The sequence below is a fragment of the Myotis nattereri genome, assembly GCF_964212035.1.
Source record: "Myotis nattereri genome assembly, chromosome: 1".
NCBI lineage: Eukaryota > Metazoa > Chordata > Mammalia > Chiroptera > Vespertilionidae > Myotis > Myotis nattereri.
In genome coordinates this window covers 118,531,536-118,550,819 of record NC_138075.1, presented here as the reverse complement: position 1 = coordinate 118,550,819, position 19,284 = coordinate 118,531,536, and the positions used below count along the sequence as shown (strand labels likewise).

At 37.9% G+C, this 19,284-nt stretch overlaps 1 protein-coding gene across 1 annotated transcript in view; it reads right to left on the bottom strand.

The window, feature by feature from the left end:
- Positions 1 to 19,284, bottom strand: part of MDGA2 (MAM domain containing glycosylphosphatidylinositol anchor 2) — a 944,924-nt gene that overhangs the window by 548,013 nt on the left and 377,627 nt on the right. The gene's annotated exons all lie outside the window — the stretch shown is intronic.

Sequence of the window (19,284 nt, the reverse complement as noted above, 5' to 3'; positions counted from 1 at the left end):
AGAGAGCTCAGATATAGCTGCCATGTTATCCAGCCAGTGTGCTGAGAGAAGCTCAGAGGTAGTTACTATGTGAAGCTACAGAGACCAGCCAGTGTGTTGGGAAGGGGAGACAGGAGAAGCTGCTGAGCCAGAGAACCTGGAGAAGGTACTGAAGCTGTAGCTCTAAGGGAGAGCTCAGATGCTGCTACTAAGTAAAGCTATAGGTCTTCTAGAGGCAGCGTGCAGCTGCTCAGATAATAGCTGTGGGTACAGAGATTAATGCTACTATGTGGGAAAAATATGTATTTACTAGCTGGTGTACAGCTACTTGTGTGGACTTTGCTGCGAAGAACTGTTTTGTCTAATGGCTTATGGCCACTGGTTTGGGCAATAAAGACTCATTCTTATATTCCCACAACTTCTCATGGCTTCTCCATCTAAGACCCGGCATTCAAGGAGGTCCAGGCCCTAGGCAGAGGGGCTTGGACCCGACAGTTAGTACAGTGGGTAGGGTTCGAGAAGGAACCTACTCTGGCATAGTCGGGAAGAATTTAGAAGACTATATGGACTCAGAGCAACTCAGAGTCCCAGATCTCTGGCTGGGCTCTGACTGTATCAGGCACTCAAAGCAACAGTGCTCTGGCAGAGCTCTACCTATCTCTGACAATGGCATTTCCCTAAATTTTTTTGAGCAAAGAAATACATAACAAATATTTTTTTGTAGCCATAGCCCTTAGTGTTAAATGTGAAATTGGTATGCTTAAATTCTCACAGCACCACTCACCCAACTTTAATTTCAAATGTTATGTTGGAAATTCTTCTAATTTTACCCTGAAGAATTGATGAAATCATATCCATTAGGTGATAAACCAAATAAGTTATTCAGACTTTAACTGTTCCTGATTAAACCACAGTTGGGTAGTACTTTTCAAAATCTATTTCCAAAAACAAGTGGCCCATACACATATTTGATGGTTTTCAACCTAAATACTTTTTAAAGAAATTTGAACCGCCAAAGTATCTAGTTTTGCCTAAGATGTGTGTAAAAATAACAAAAAAATAAATCAATGAAACCTAATGTAGTAAGCGTGAGGCAATATTTTTTAGATGGGAATCTACAATTTTTTTAGGGAAGCAGTTTCCCAATGAAGATTCAAATGTAAAATACACAGATGTTCTCTGAAATTTTTTCTGAAAGATAAATTTAAAGATAATCACAGAAGAGGGAAAAGGTATGATCAAGTATAACCATTAAAATAATCTTAAATTTTAAAATAACTGATAAAATTATAAAACAACCTAAGCATCAAGCAATAAAGTACTAGATTAATAAATGGTGAAACATCCATAAATAGATTATTATCAATATAAAATGATGCAAATCTATGCTTATTGACATGGGAGAAAATCATAATATGTTGCTAAAAATAATATCTATGGTATGGCCCTGTTCATGTACTATTGCGCATTTTGTGCATAGAGACATGTCTAGTAGAATGTTGACTAGAATGTTAGCAATGGTGATACCTTGGGGCAGTAAATTTCTGTATATCTTTGCTTTTTTTCTTATTATGGTCTGTATTTTCCAAAAAATTTTTTACAGTAAATACTTTTCCCCCACAAGTAACAAAATGATCTGACTCTTTTTGAGCCATGCTCTCCCTCTCTGACTATAACAATTCTCTACTTCTACTTCATGGTTGTACTAATTCTCTTGCTTTTAATGGATAAAGGAAACACTTGTCTAGCTGGACCCACCATGTTTTTCCCCATGTATTTCAGACTTTTAAAAAAATATATTTTAGCACCTTCTGACTTTTCTTAAACTATGTTTCTGGACTTCAAAAACCCTACCTTTTTCTTTGCCCTGCCAAGATTTTCTGAAGTATAACCATCACCTCTGTTTGTAACTTTGAAGAAGTTTTCACTTATTGTGTAACTCTAAATCTCTAAATAACTGTTTTAGCAAAGTCTCAGTAAGCAACCTGAGGTATTGAAATCTGGTAGCATCCTTGGAGAGTGACAAGTATTTCTTTTCTTTTCTTTTTTTATTGTTTTATTGCTTAAAGTATTACAAAGAGTATTACATATGTCTCCTTTTTTTCCCTGCCCTTGACAATCCCCTGGCCTCCCCTATCCCCCAGTGTCTTATGTCCATTGGTTATGCTCATATGCATGCATACAAGTCCTTTGGTTGATCTCTTACCCCGCCTCCTTCCTGCCCCCAAACCCTCCCTGGCCTTCTAGCTGTAGTTTGTTTGTTCGAGGCAGCTCTGCTTCTGTATCTATTTTTGTTCATAAGTTTATAATGGTCTTTATTATCCATAAATGAGTGAGATCATGTAGTATTTTTCCTTCATTGACTGGCTTATTTCACTCTTTTCATCTCCAAGATGTTAATGTAGATTTCTGCTCTTCTTGCTCCTGAGTTCCTTGAAACTCAACAGCCTCTGACATTCTCCCACCCTAATTTTAATTTTTATTGTTTCCAATTTATTTGTATAGCAAATAAGACAGTATATAACAATCCAGTAAATAATCAAGCTCATAATGGTTCAGATCACCTGCTCTGTTCACTTCCCCAAACCCCCTAATGAATCATCACTCATTTATCACCTTACCCACCCCCGCATTTACTGACCAACTCTCCCAGAGTTCTAGCCCACAAACACCAACATTACCAGTTTACATCATTGATGTAATCTATAGCAACAACTAAAACAGTCAAAATTTTAAGCAAGGAAAAATGGAATTTCTTTTTTCAATAATAATTTTCTGCCACAAGTAATTTTCTCCCATATCTGTTTAATGTTATTGGTAAATAATGAACAAATATCTAATTATAATTTTACTAGCTGTCTTAAATCATTATGTATGGGAGAAAACATTTGAGCAATAATATTATAGCTGATTAATAATACTATTGTGGATAAATAAAGTCATTACATTTTCTTCCTAATAATTCATACAAAAAACCCACCAGAAACAACATTTGCAAAAATGACATTGCTTTATGTAAATTTTCCACATAATGAAATGAGTAAAATTTGTTAACAAATCTAAACTTCTCCTTTTTATGCCAGTTGATCAAGTAAATAAATAAAAATTATTTCTTAAAATTTCTACTGAAATTGGGACTTTTCAAAAATATACATGGAAAATAACTCCTTAACAAGGTAAATACTATTTTATTTACTTAACTATTTACAAACTATTTTCAAATAAATAAAAATAAGGAAATGCCTAATGAATAAAAAGTAGGTTTATTGCTTCAACAGAGTATTCAGAGGCTTTTGTCTAATTAATCACTATAATCAGCATTTCTAGAAACAGCATTTTAATACTCAGAATGCAAAGCATGTATTGTTCCCCTGCCATAATCGCAAAAGGAGCCAAATAATAGTAGAAATTCTAAATATGTATCTAAACAAACTATTAGAAAATGACATTTTCAATATTGACATTTCAATACCTGAAATGTACAGTGGACATATTCACTTTGGAAATAAGTCAAAAATGTCATTATGCATGTGTATCCTTTAGTTTAATTAAGGTCTGAAAATGAGAGACCTGAGTGTCTAATTCCAGAGCTATTTTGACATATATCAAATGTTCCTTAATTTCCAATGAAAGGCCTTTTTGACAAGTTTCCATATTGATATTGATATGTTCTTATTAGCCACTGGTACTTGTAGGTGGTGCTTTGTCACTGACCTACATTAGAATATCAATTATGACAGCAAATTAATTGTTGCTCCCAATAACTCAGATGATGGTCTCAAACCAAATATTTAGAAGAGTTCCTTAATAGAAATGAAACATGAATATCTGTTTCTGCTTATTTGATAAAGACTCTAAAATGTTGAACATAATGATAAATGGGTTTCCAGGTCCTCAAAATCTTTCTTAGTTAGGATTTATTACAGATATTACATAATTCAATTCTGAAAACAAACTTTGTTCTTAAATAAATCAGACAAGACATAATTAATTTTGATAAATTTAAGGATAAAGTCCTTGACATGGTATATGTATGTATACATTCATGAAAACCTCAAACTAAAAACATTTACCTCATGTTAACATAATATTTGTTCTAATTTTTTTCTTCATATAAGTAACAGGTTAAAATATGTGATTTTCTATCATTCTTGCAGTAGGGACTGCTAACAGTATGCTGCAGTGTGCAGGGCTTTTATACATTTTGGGAGAGTTTGCTTAAAACTCCCACTCATACTTTCTCAAATAAAGCTTCCTCTAGTGCTTTTTCACACTGAAGCAGCCTTCCCCCAGATGATCGCATTTTCCCATACACCATTTATATGGGGAAGGACCTATGGCTCATCCCAACCCCAATTAGTTATCTGGGAAAAAGAGTTAAACACAGTAAAGCTGTGGCCAGAGCTACTCCAGCCTCTTCCCATCCATTCTCATTCTAGAGGACGCATGCATTATGTTGTAGAATGGTGCAGATGCCATCTCTCTGATGACTCACACACTAGTATCATCATCACAGATCTTGGCCCAGCCCTCCAGACCTCCTGTATCCAGCTGTCTACTTGACAGTTTCTGCTGAAAGTCTTAACAAAACCAATATATCCAAAATTGAATTCATGACTCAATACCTCTCTGTTCTTAATAAAAGATGTCTTCTTTCAGCTTTTTCTATGTCATTGAATGACAATACCACCAAAAAAACTGCTTATACCATACACCTAGAACTCACCCTTGCATAATTACAAAATGCTATTCATTTTCCCCTTATTTTGGCCATTCCCTCCATCTTCATTACAATCATGCCATCCCAAGCCACAATCAGAGTCCTTAACTTGTTGAACCCTTTCTAAGTGTGCCTGTAAATAGCACACTTGTGATATTTTGAAATGGCCATGCAATCCCTTACTTAAGGATATTCAGTGGCTCCCTAATGCTTTTAAAATAAAATTATCAAGATTTTGAAAACCCTGAAGGTTCTTCCTCTTCTTCTACATGGCGTTCAAACTCTCATCATTCTCTCTTCCAGCTTTAATTTGCTTGGATTCATCATGGCCCAAAGCCTTTGCGCATGTCCTGGTTCCACAAAGTCCTTTCATCTCATCTTAACCTGGTTATTACTCACTCAGAGGTCAACTCCAGTGTGCCCTCCACAGGGCCATATGCCCTGGTCCCTCTACATAAATCAAATCATTCATTTATGGCATTTATGGGCACTTGGAGCAACATGGGCCTCTTCTTCACACCATCCTATCTAATAAAGAGGGAATATGCTAATTGACCCTCATGCCATCCCAAAGATGGCAGCTCCCACAGCCAATAAGGAGGGAATATGCTAATGGATGCCCCACCCTCAAAGATGGCGGCACCATAGCCACAAGATGGCGGCTCCCAGTCCCCTCAGCCCCACTGGGGGGCCTGCCTCTAGAGTCCCCTAGTCCCCTCAGCCCCCCCCCCCCCCTTCCCGCAGCTGCCCAGGGCTGGCCCGAGGCACAGGCAAGCCTCAGATGGCAGCTTCCCAGCCACCCAGGGTCACCCGAGGCTCAGGTAACCAGGGCCGGCTAAGGCTTGTGCTGCCGGCAGTGGCAGCAGCAGAGGTGTGATGGGGTGTCGCCTTCCCCTGATCGCTGAGTCCCTTGAGGGCTCCCGGACTGTAAGGGGGACAGGTCAGGCTGAGGAACCCCCCTCCAGTGCATGAATTTTCATGCACCGGGCCTCTAGTTTATGATACATACAACTTTTTTTGTTGTTGTTAATCTTCACCTAAGGATATGTTTCCTATTTATTTTTAGAGAGAGTAGAAAGGAAGGGAGAGACAAAGAGAAATATCAATGTGAGGGAGACACATTGATTGGTTGCCTTCTCACATGCCCCATTCAGGGGTTGGAATCAAGCTTCCTAATGAGGGATGTGCCCTTGACCCTGGATCCTGCAGTTCTGTGGGCTGACACTCTATCCACTGAGCAAAACTGGCTAGGGTCATAGATACACTTTTGCATGCACCTCTCCGATTAGGAAGTAAACTTCATAAGGACAGTGACTGTGCCTGATTTTATTCAGCATGATATCGTAGGTACCAAGCCTTGTGTCCAGTATCTAATGTATTTCATGGAATGTCTACTGAAGAATACATGAATCCAGTAGAAAACAATAACCTAGCAAGATATATCGTAGGAAGAAAAAGGAGAAAAGGAAGGAAGGAAAGAAGAAAAGAAGGATGACAGTGGACATAGGAAAACAGAGGCTACACATTCCACTTGAAATGTAATTTTACAGATTGTCTATTTCCAAATGTTATACCTTTTTTCTGATTGTCATTCCATAAAATGGGACTAATCTAGGTGCATATCTCCTAAGGTCAGATAGTTTAAGCCATAATTTCCTGTAGCCTGAGGAGGTAGCATTTAGCTTGTCTTTCCCCTAGTCTGTTTATTATGTGGCATGGGAGGTTGGCCAGCCAGGGCGGGACCGCAGGAGGGCTTCAGGGCATGTTTGGCCCATCTCACTCAGTCCTGATTGGCTGGACACCAGCAGTAAGCTAACCTACCGGTTAGAGCATCTGCCCCCTTGGTGGTCAGTGCACGTCATAGCAACTGGTTGACCAGCCGACTGTCTGCACCCTGGTGGTCAGTGCATGTCATAGTGAGTGGTTGAGCTACCTTAGCATATCATTAGCATATTACACTTTGATTGGTTGAACAGCCAACCAGATGACCAGGCACTTAGCATATTAGGCTTTTTATTATATAGGATACTTTCACATTTTTATACTGTCACCAAAATAGCATGCTATTTGTTATAGATTGAATATGTACCTCCCTCCAAAATATGTTGTAGTATTAACCCCCAATATCTCAGACTGTGATGTTATTTCAGATAGGATCTTTACAGAAGTAATCAAGTTGAGACAAAGTCATTACAGTGGGCCCTAATTCATATGACTGATGTTCTTATTAAAAGGGGAATTTAGACACTGGCATGCACACAAGGAGAATGTATGAAGACAAAGATGAGTGATGGGTTCAGCCACCAAACATTGCCAGCAAACCAGAAACTAGGAATAAAGCATAGAACAAACTGTTCTTCACAGCCTTCAGGAGGGACCAGTTCTGCCAAGTACCTTGTTCTCAAATTTCTAGCCTCTAGAAATGTGAGACAATACATTTCTGTTTTTCAAGCCACTCAGTTTGTGCTACTTTGTTATGGCAGCCCTATGAAACTAATACACTATTAAACAATTATTAAGAGAGATGAAATTCTTACAGCTTGGCACTTCCCACTAATGATATGATAATATAGTCACCAAAACTAATATTTGAGTAGAAATCATAGTAACACATCTACCTATCTTTCCTTTCTTCCTGGACCTTTCCTTTTTTCTCTCTCTTCTCCTATCCCATACTTCTTTGTCATTTTTTTTTTCATTTGCTCCCTCTTTCCCTCCCTTTTTTTATTCCTTCCTTTGGATAATATGATGAATAATTCATGGTCCCAACCACCAAGAATACTATTAAAAATAAACTTGAGTTTTCTCAATGAATAAGTCCATTATTTTGTACTGAAATATGGCAAGAGACGAGGACAGATGGATATAAAATCTGAAATTGTTATTAAAAACTTATATCACCCTTTCTTTTTCCTAGAGGGGAATATCTTGGATTAAACAGATTTAAGACTATCTTGAGTATCTGTATTTGCACTAAAGTTTGGCAAGAGCTATCAAACTCTGCCATTTACCCATGAAATACTATAACCCATATAAAGCTGAACCAAAACTTATAAGATGGTCAAAGGGGAAACAGGCAAGGACTTCATTGGCTGAAGAACTCACAGGATATCCTATGGAATACTATGTTAAGGATGGGACCTTCTCAGGAAATATATAAAACATACATGTGACTGGAAATAATATATTTGAAGGTGAAAAAAGGCAGACAGAGTAGACCATTGTTTCTGAGTGATTAGCTGGCTGCTCTTTTCTTAACTTGAGAGTGAACACACACCCCTGCATGCCTTCCCTCTGAAGCTTGACAGTCTGTTCGACGCTTCTATGTCTCTGCATCTATTTTTTGTTCATCAGGTTGTGTTGTTCATTATATTCCACAAATGAGTAAGATCATGTGATATTTATCTTTCTCTGACTTACTTATTTCGCTTAGCATAATGCTTGCCAGGTCCACCCATGCTGTTGCAAATGGTAAGAGTTCTTTCTTATTTATAGAAGTACTACAGCATAGTATTCCATTGTGTAGGTGTACCACAGTTTTTTAATTCACTCATCTACTAATTGGCACTTAGGCTGTTTCCAAATCTTAATTATTGTAAATTGTGCTTCTATAAACATAGGGGTGCATATATCCTTTCTGATTGGTGTTTCTGATTTCCTGGGATATATTCCTAGAATTGGGATTACTGGGTCAAATGGAAGTTCCATTTTTAATTTTTTGAGGAAATTCCATACTGTTCTCCACAGTGGCTGCACCAGTCTGCATTCCCACCAGCAGTGCATGAGGGTTCCTTTTTCTCCGCATCCTCTCCAGCACTTGTCGTTTGTTGATTTGTTGATGATAGCCATTCTGACAGGTGTGAGATGGTCACATTGTCATTTTGATTTGCATCTCTCAGATGATTAGTGACTTTGAGCATTTTTTCATGTCTCTTGGCCTTCAGTTTGTCCACTTTCAAAAAGTATCTATTTAGGTCCTTTACCCATTTTTTATTGGATTGTTTATCTTTCTTTTGTTAAGTTGTAAGAGTTCCCTACAAATTTTGCAGATTAAGCCCTTATCAGATGTAACATTAGCAAATACGTTCTCCCAATGCAATGGGCTCTCTTATTGTTTTGTTGATGGTTTCTTTTGCTGTGCAGAAGCTTTTTATTTTGATGTAGTCCTATTTGTTTATTTTCTCCTTAGTTTACATTGTCCTAGGAGATGTATGGGTAAAGGTATTGCAATGAGATACATCTAATATTTTGCTCCCTATGGATTCTTCAAAGATTTTTATGGTTTCCGATCTTACTTTTAAGTCCTCTTTCCATTTTGAGTTTATTTTTTGTGTACGGTTTAAGTTCATGATCTAGTTTCATTTTTTTGCATGTATCTATCCAATTTTCCCAACACAATTTATTGAAGTTACTGTCTTGACTCCATTGTATGCTCTTTCCTCCTTTGTCAAATATTTATTGAGCATAATGGCTTGAGTCAATTTCTGTGTTCTGTGTTCTCTTCTATTAGTTTATATGTCTGTTCTTGTGCTAGTACCAGGCAATTTTGAGAAAAGTGTAATAGAGCTTTGTAATATAGGTTGATATCTGGCATTGTGATATCTCCACCCTTGTTGTGGTTATTTGGGGTGGGTTTTTCTTATTGTTGTTCCATATAAATTTTTGAAGTGTTTGTTCTAGATCTGTGAAATATGCTGTTGGTATTTTAATGGGGATTGCATTGAATCTATAGATCGCTTTGGGTACTGTGGACATTTTAATGATGTTGATTCTACCAATCCATGAACATGGTATATTCTTTCATTTGTTTTTATCTTCCTCAATCTCCTTTTTCAATGTCCTGCAGTTTTCTGAGTACAGGTCTTTTGCCTCCTTAGTTAAGTTTATACCTAGGTATCTTAATTTTTTTGTTGCAATGGTAAATGGGATTTTTTTTTTTTTTTAGTTTCTCTTTCTGTAAGTTCATTATTGGTGTATAAAAATGCCATAGATTTCTGGTTTTTAATTTTGTATCCTGCTATGTTGCCAAATTCTTTTATTAAATCTAGTAGTTTTTTGATGGAGTCTTAAGGGTTTTCTATGTACAATATCATGTAATCTTTGAATAATGACAGTCTTACTTCTTCTTTTCCAATTTAGATACCTTTAATTTCTTCTTCTTGTCTGATCACTGTGGCTAGCACTTCCAGTACTATGTCAAATAGGAGTAGTGAGAGTGGGTATCCCTGCATTGTTCCTAATGGGGAAATGGTTTTAGTTTTTGCCCATTGAGTATGATGCTGGCTGAAGGTTTGTCATATAAAGTTTTTATTATGTTGAGGTATGATAACTCTATTCCCACTTTGCTGAGAGTTTTTATCAAAAAAGGGTGTTGTATTTCTAAAATGCTTTTTCTGCATGAATTGATATGATCATGAGGTTTTTGTCTTTCAATTTGTTATGTGATGTATCAGATTTATTGATTTGGGATGCTATAGTAGCCTTGAATCCCTGGGGAAAAATCCTACTTAGTCATGGAGTATGATCTTTTTAAAGTATTGCTGGATCAAATTGCTAATATTTTGTTGAGGATTTTACCATCTATGTTCATCATGGATATTGATCTGTAATTCTATTTCTTTGTACTGTCTCTATCTGACTTTGGGATTAAGGTAATGATGGCCTCATAGAAAGAGCTGGGAAGTGTTCCTTCATCTTGAATTTTTTGGAATAGTCTGAGGAGGGTCAGTGTTAGTTCTTCTTTGAATATTTAGTAAAACTCCTCTGTGAAGCCATATAAACCAGGGCTTTTGTTTGCTGGAAGTTTTTTTTTTGTTTGTTTTGTTTTGTTTTGTTTTCTGCTTCAATTTTGTTGGTAGTTATGGGCATATTTAGGTTTTCTGATTTTTCCTGATTGAGTTTTGGAAGATTGTATTTTTCTAGGAATATATCCATTTCATCTAGATTATTCAGTTTGTTGGAGTAGAGTTGTTCATAGTATTTTTTTTTTACAATCTTTTGTATTTGTGTGGGTTCAGTTGTTACTTCATCTCTTTCATTTCTGATTTTGTTTATTTGGGTTCTCTCTCTTTGTTTCTGGTGAGCCTGGCTAGAGGTTCATCAATCTTGTTTTTCCTTTCAAAGAACCAGCATTTGGTTCTATTGACCTTCTGAATAATTTCTTTGGTCTCTATGTCATTTATTTCCACTCTGACCTTTATTATTTCCTGCCTTCTACTTATTCTAGGCTTTTCTTTTGCTCTCTTTTTAGTTCTTTATGTTGTAGGGTTAGATAACTTATTACCAGTTTTTCTTGTTTTTTGAGGTAGGCCTGTAGTACTATGAACTTATCTAGTCGTTTGAGCATCCTTATAGCCATTACTCTGAATTCTTTCTCTGAAAAATTACTTGCCTCCATTTCATTCCATTTATTTATCTTTTTTTCTGATGATTCCTTCTTTTCTTTCATATGGGGATTGTTTCTTTGTCTACCCATTTTTGCTGTTTCTTTGTGATTGTTTCTATGTATTAGATCAAACTGTTATGCCACCCAGACTTTTTTTAATTTGTCTTATGTAGTGGATGTTTTGTGGGACCAGTGGTGCAGTCTCTCAGGTCTTCTTTCCTGGATATTCTAGGGATGCCCCTTACTTGAGGTATTTGGGTTCTCTTGATGTTGTTGGGTCTTGAATGTCATTGTCCCATTCATGGATGGAGTCTCCTCTCAGAGTGTCAGGTTATGTGGCTCACCCTCTACTACAACAGGCCAACTATTGTGAAGGTGCTGACTGAACAGCACAAAATACAACATGACAAGACATGACACAAAAGGAACAGAACAGGAGTGTATACAAGTCACCTATAACCCCAATAAAAGTGATCACCAGAGAAAATAGAATTGCGAGAGAGAAAAGAGAGCAAAAAAGTTATAGAGAAAAGAAAAAAAAGGAAATGAAAATAAAAATAAAAAAGAATATGGGGAGAAAACACCACAAAACAAATAAATAAACCAAAAATTGCAAAACAAAATAAACAAAAAACAGAGAAATTAGGGTAAGAATCTATAGGGACAGAGCTTAAATACAAAAAATAAGATTACAGAATTGGATGAATAGGGGAAGGACCACAATTTAGTATAGAGGATGTAGAAAGAGAATTATTGGATATGAAGAGAAAATAAAATTTTAAAAATTATTTATTCATTTTTTTTGAAAAATAGAATAGAGGACAGATAGGCTTGAATTTGGGAAATAGAACTAGTTTAAAAATTAGGAGAAGGAGAGAGCAAGAGAGGTGAGAAAAAGAAAAAACAATTGAAAGAGAAAAGAGAAGGGAGCATGGAGTAGGAGCAGGCAAGAGGAAATTAGATATATGAATAAGCCATCAGAGACTACATTAATAATAACACATCAATAGAGCAGATAAAGAAAGTCAATTTTTAACAAGGGGCAAAAAGAAAGGAAAGAGAAAAACTAAAAGCCCAATTCTGGGCTTCCTGTTAGGTAGTCAGGTGCTAACTACTGTCAGGCACTGTCTTTGGTGTTTAATCTCTTTGTTGAAGCTCTGTGTTGAAGCTCCTAGTGATCCACCACTCCCCTGTTTGTGTCTTTCGCCATAGGCCTCACTAGCTATCAATCTTAATCACTCAAGTGTCTGCTGTCTGGGAATCAGAGAGATGTGTCTTTTCTGACCCAGAGCTACTCCTCCACAAATGGCCCAAAATATTACTCTGTCCTTAGTTGGTCAGAGATCCTTATGTGGAAACCAGTGGGTTGCCTGGCAAGCTGGAGTCTTTATCAGTCTGGTTTCCAGAATAGTGAGGCAGACATGCCCCTCTTCCAACCCAGTCACTGAGGGCTCTTTGGGGCTATTCAGACCATTTGTTTCCTTTGTATTGCTCAAACTGCAGGCAGGGTGTGGCAGGCTGTAATGCCTGCCTTGAGCCCACTGGGCGGGCCTGGCTGTTCAGGAGAGAAATGGCCTCTTAGGTTTGGGAGTTTAGGATGTCCCTATGCCGGATTCGTGGTCAGATCTCCCTTCCCTGCTTCCCTCCCGCAGCCTCTTCTCAGGCTTCATCTGTGCCTCTACCTGCACTGCAGCCTCAGGTGAGTGTTTACAATTGAAAGGTCCCATTAACTGGGTTTAGTGAATAAAAGCAAAGACAAAACAAAGGAAAAACAACCATGAAACTGTCAGTTTCTCTCCTCCAGGCACCAAGCTACTCTGGCCACTATTCAGGTCACCTTTCTGGATGCAGCCTTTCCCTGCCTGTGGTCTTGAATCTAGATTCCCCAGCCGCCAGCAGCCTTCTGGCTTTTCCTTTCCACAGCTGGATTTTTCATTGTCCCCGAGGGACGGCTTTGGTGCAGTGCAGCTTCCTCCTTAGTCTTTTGGTCTGATGGTCGCTATTCTTCTCCAGCCCAGATCCCCATTCCTACCTTCTCCAGGCATCCTCTGCCCTTCCTTGTTGTGAATTGTCTTCTCAGCTGTGTCTGATTCATTAATTCTGGGTGGATGTTCTCTGATTTAGTGCTTTCCAGTCTGGCCCAGGGACAAGGTGCACAGCCTGTCTGCCTACGGGGCCGCCATTTTCTTCCATAAGTGACAGTTAATATATACAAGTTAAAGATGCTTACAGTGGATGGAAGGGGCCACGTGCTAACCTGACAAGCTCAGGGGAGACCTGCATGGCAGTCTTGCAAACTCAGAGACCTAAAATAACCACAAAAGATGGTCTGAAAATTAAATATTTAACTACGAACAGGTTATAGTGGGTAGTCATGTCCTAGGCCAGTAGTCATGTCCTAGGCCTGACAAAGATCAACTGAGATGTCTGGGTAAATTGTAATTTCCTTTTTTCCTGGACCCCTCAGGACACAACAAATGGCACTAGCACATTCCCTCATTGTTATTGTTATCAACTGTTAATTATGTTAAGCTATCCTGTACCCATCTATGTAAAAGAGCACATGTCCATCATTTCATTTTTTATTCTATCCCAGAGGTTTCCCCGCTTTACTTTCTCCCGTCTCCTTAATCTAGCACCAATGGATTTTATGTAACCCATCTATGTCCCTTTCCTTTGATTGCAATGTATAAATACAGATGTAACCCACCATTCTCCAGAGCATTATCTCAATTCCTTGAGGTTCTGCTTCCGGGCATATGTCGACAGTTTGACTCAAATAAACTCACAAAAATTCTTTACAGGTTTCAATGGTTTTTTTACGTTAACATTACAAGATGAGATATGATCATCTTTATAAGGATGTACTCACACTGATTACCAAAAAAACTTCCACAATCTTTTTTTTGTCTGGAAAATTGATATGCCTTTACTTTATCTTTCCCTACCATTAATAATTATTGATCACATATATTCAAAAAGGGGATAGTAATTTTTGAATAATTCATTCTGCATTAATTTATTTTAACAAGGCTCCCTTCAGTTCTGGAAGGCATACTTTTACAACAACTTGCAGCATATTTAGATAAAAAATATCCTGTTATTTGTTATTAAAATGCTAAAAAAAATAAAAATACTGAATTTCAAAGTTAACAAACTGAAGTGAAAGACAGAGAGATTTCAAGATTTTCCCATCCATAGCATTCTACTTGGATTCATTCCCTGTCATTGGAAACAGACTCCAGATATGAGCCATATGTCACAGAGCATATGTTTTTAAAACTTACACAGCAGGAATTACCATAAACAGCAGAGTAACCAGTTGTAAACAGGGAACTAAGGGTTTCTACATATACAGTAATGTTTTCCCTTCCTTAATAGGTATTCTGCTGACAAGCTTTGAAGTGTCAAAATTAGGTTACCCTCTGACAGCAATTGGCAAATAGGTTTATTATATACTTTGTTTAGTTCTTTATAATTTATCTATTATAAAATATATAATAATATTTTAAATTAGTGCTCTCTAGCAAGAAAAATAACAGACTAAAAAATGAAGTTTTCTGCTTAAATTTAATGAAGTCAAACAATATAACAAGCAGATCCAGCTCATGGATAATAGACTTCAATCTGATTTTATTCTTCGGGAACAATGCTGAAGCAGAGGAGGCAGGACTTTAATGCAACACTACCCAGAAAACATGGGCTGCAGCTCAAGAAATAGCTATGGCATATCCACATCTCAGATTGTATTTATCACCTGTGGATACTCAAATTACCACTTTGGACTGAGATAGCAAAATAATTCTAGGCTCTATATGGAGTAGACAATTATTATTTTTAAAAGTTTTTATTTACCTAAAGTCTGAACAGTTTTTTAGAACCATGAACCATGATGGGAATATTAAAAACAAAAAACAAAAATAAAAAACACATTTTATCATCATTGGATATTTCAGCTAGGTATAACCATAGACCCTGCTAACTATCAAACCCTCTCACAAACACCTGCACCTCCCACTTACGGAAGCTGCATAGTGTTAGTAACTTGCAGTTGCCATAAATAATAAAAGAGAGAGGGGCACACATATGTATCATAGAAGCAGAGAGACAAATTCTAGGGTGGTAGAAAAATCTCCCACCTCTTTAAAGACTAACTTTATCCACTATCCTGGGATGAGCTTTTGCCACATGTTAGATAACTGTCCCCACAGGAAAACTGGAATGTACATATATGGTGTAGAGTTCCAGATGACACTCTTGAGTTACTATATCTAAGGATTCAAAATAAAGGCCTCAAACACAATTATTCTTTAAATAGAATACTATTGGCCAGACTTGATTAATAGATGTGATAAAAATAAATGATTCATTTCTCTACATAGGAGAAAAATTAAAAAGAGAGAGAGAAAATAAAGCTGTCTATAACTATAAAAGAGTTAGTGAAGATTCTCAACTGCAATGACATCCTCAATTAGAATTAGTTTGTAACATAACTTCAGAAGTGAAGGCTGGAAAAAGCACAAGAATGAAGAAGAACTTAAAGTAAACTAGAAAGGATTGTGATCAGAAGAAAGTGAGAAATAGGCATGAAAAAACCCTAATCTTGAATAATTCCATTCAAGTCAATTGAGTAAATATTTCATTGAGTTGATATTCTATACAAAAATTTTGTATTAACATTTGTGAATGACACAAAAGTACATAAAACCTTTTCTTTCAGAAGCTTTGGAGGATGGCTGGAGTTTGTTTGTGTACATATAGGAAAAGGGATGCATGCCAGGCATAGGGGACGGCTATAACAAAGGCTCAGAGGCAAAATAAATAAAAATTCTTCAGGATATTCAAGTTTCAGATAATGGAATACAGTGAGAAAATAAAGCAATATAACAGGTGAGCCAAGCCAAGCTATTATTCTAGATTAAGGAGTTAAGACGATATACTCTAGAAAAAACAGACAGTCACAGAATGTTTCTGAGGAGACATGAGACTCCTCAGATAAAGCTAGAGAGAGGCCAATTTAGGTGAGATGAACTGAAAGAAAGATGCTCTAGGCCACTACCGATGACTTCATGGTTTAATGGGATCATTTTAAGACACAGGCATGGTGAGGAAGGTACCTAGGATACACATGGAATTCCAGGCAGAAGAATGTGGGTTTTACTTGATTATATTTAAGCATGATAATAACAGCATCAGACATTAATCTGAGATGGTAGCAATGTAAATTTGAAAAAAAAAATCTATGTGGAAGAGAAAAACTAGAAGATCTGAACTTTCTGCTAACATCTATTTCAGTGAATGGCACCAAAGAAAATCACATATTCCACCAAATCAGATATCTGTAAGTCATTCCAGACATGTTCTCACAGCCATATCCTTCCACATCCATAAAGATACTACTAATAATGTTTAAAGCATACATTATACAATGCTTACTATGTGCCAGGAACTATTCTATGTCCTTACACATACCAATTAATCCTTACAATTCTCTGAGGTAGGTGCTACTTTTCTCATTTTTCAGATGAAGAAGAAATTGAGACTCAGAAAGGTAAAATAACTGATCCAGATTCACTGAGCCAGTTGGAAGCTAATGATTATGCTAAAGTACCCCCTAAATAACTTCTAAATTATTCCTTCCCAACATATTCCTCCCACTGATCTAGTCAAAGTCATATTTATGTCTTACCTAAACTACACACCAGTGTCTGAATGAATGTGTCTGCCTTCAGTATTATCCGTTCTCTGTTACAGTGTCACATCATTTGTTCTAAAATAAAAGCCATAGCATTATCCCATCCTTAGTTGATAAAATACTCTCTCTCTCTACACACACACACACACACACACACACACACACACACAAACACAGATTTTTATAAATTCTTAATCACAGAGAGAAATAAAAATTAAGGAAAAGCAGTTATAGCTTGTCTTAGTTTTATAGATACATTAAATGTTATTGATCCCTGGAATTGAATAATCCATTATTCCCTCATCTCTACAGAGAAATCATTAATTTTGTTTTACTGAAAACATATTTACCAGTCAAGGTCCTGTCAGGATTCAGATGTCATATTTAAAAACTGTGATTGAAGAGATATTAATGAAAGGACTGCTTATCAAGAAGCAAGTGGAATTAAGGAAAACAGCAAGGGCTGTGAAAGACCCTAGGACTAGTGACAGCTGGAAGATACACCCCACCTTGGCCTGGAGGGACAAGAAGTATGGATCTGTCCAGAAAGTATGACAGAGAGGGCCACCAGACCGAAGCCACTGCTTAGTCAGAGAAACACAGCTGTTGACAAACTGTGGCCCCCTAAAAGGGAAAGCTAGGGAAACAGACCCCTCAGCCTCCTTTCTCAAAGCAATCTCTTCCCCTTGGTCCCACTGGCCTAATATAATCAGGAGCTGGAAGATAAGAGAGCCCAGTTGAGTCCACCTACACAGGTCAGCCTGTCAGGGAAAACAGCGAGGTAGACATGGCTAGAAAGTAAATATGGAAATATATGTAGGAAATATCCAGCACATTTGTTTTCTTTATATATAAAACTTGTTTTTGACATAAAATTATTTAAATTAAAGTCTATCTGAATGTAAGAAACAAGGGTATCATCTGACATTCATCAACAGGAAGGTTTGCTGGGCTTCCATTTCCCACTATCTTATTGCTGGAACAGTTTTGCCTCTCACCTACCAAAAAATCAAGAATTTTGGCAGGTAGATACATGTATAAATGCTTATTGCTGAACAAAATCCTAATGCAGAGCAAGACCAGATTAGTGTATTCATTTTCCAGAAATATCAATTTCTGTACTCCTCATGGCTCTTAGAATTGCTGATCATTATCATTTATTTTCAATGCATGAATTAAATTACTAAACAAAATATAAATAAATATAACATACACATATATACACACATATATCTATGCTGCACAATATTTTAATATTTTCAATATAGCTGCTTCTGTGCTATCCTATCTAATAAAAGACAAATAGGTAATTAACCGTACTTCCGATACACTTCCCATTGGCTAATCAGGATGATATGCAAATTAACTGCCAACCAAGATGGCGGCTAACCACCAACAAAGATGGTGGCTAATTTGCATACTGCAGGCAAGGCGGGACAGCGCCATCCAGGCCTGCTATCTGCGACCCAGTCAGCAGGTAGCCTGTATGGGACCCAACCCAGGGCTGGCAGGCGGGACCACAGTGATCCGCCACTGACCACACCCACAAACGGCCCTCCTGTGGGGATCCCGGGCTGGCAGGTGCTAAGCACAGATCCACCACTGGCCACACCCACAAACGGCCCTCCCCCGGGGATCCGAGACTGACAGGTATGAATGCACCGATCTGCCAACACGCACACCCTGGCCGCCTTTGCCCTGAACAAACTATGCAGCTGGGAGACGGGAGTGGGGCCGCTGGGACAGGGCAGGAACTGCCAGGGATTTGCATAAGGCAGCCCAGAGCGGAGTGCGAACTATCCCAACCGGTAGCTGCTCGCTCATTCACTCATTCACTCACTCAGCAAACCCTCTCAGGTCCCTGGCACCAGGCCAGGCACTGAAGGTGAAGCAGGATAAGACAGAGCTATGTCCTCGAGATGTTAGTAATTCAGTAGGGTGAAGCAGGCACATGAACGAGGCAGTTGTATGCACAGATGCAGTGTACTGGGTTTGGTGAGGGCTGTAACTAATGCCGACTTTGTTCTCTTGACAAAATGGGGCCTCAGAAGCCAGGCCGCCCCAAGCCTGTAGGCCTGAGCCTAGGCCAGGAGTGGCAGGGGTCCTGGAACATGACAGAGGGTGCAGGTCGGGCTGAGGGGTCTGGCCCCACCCCTCACCCTCACCTCCGAGTGCACAAATTTTTGTGCACTGGGCTACTAGTAATATCATAAAATTACTCATTTAAAGTTTATGTAACCTGGCTAGTGTGTATCATCTCATTAAGCACAGAAGAATCCCGAAGCTTAAAAAGGGTGAGCAAATAGCAAAAGTTCATATATTAAGGAAAAGGTGGAAGCTAGGGTTACTGCCTACAATTGCTGAAACACATAGAATAATGCATTATTATACATTTGTTTCTGGAAAACAAACAAGCAAAAATACTACTTACAAATCCAGCTGCTTCTTGAAGCTCTTTCTTGATCAAAGAATTGAGCTGATTATTTAAACATCACTTTACATATA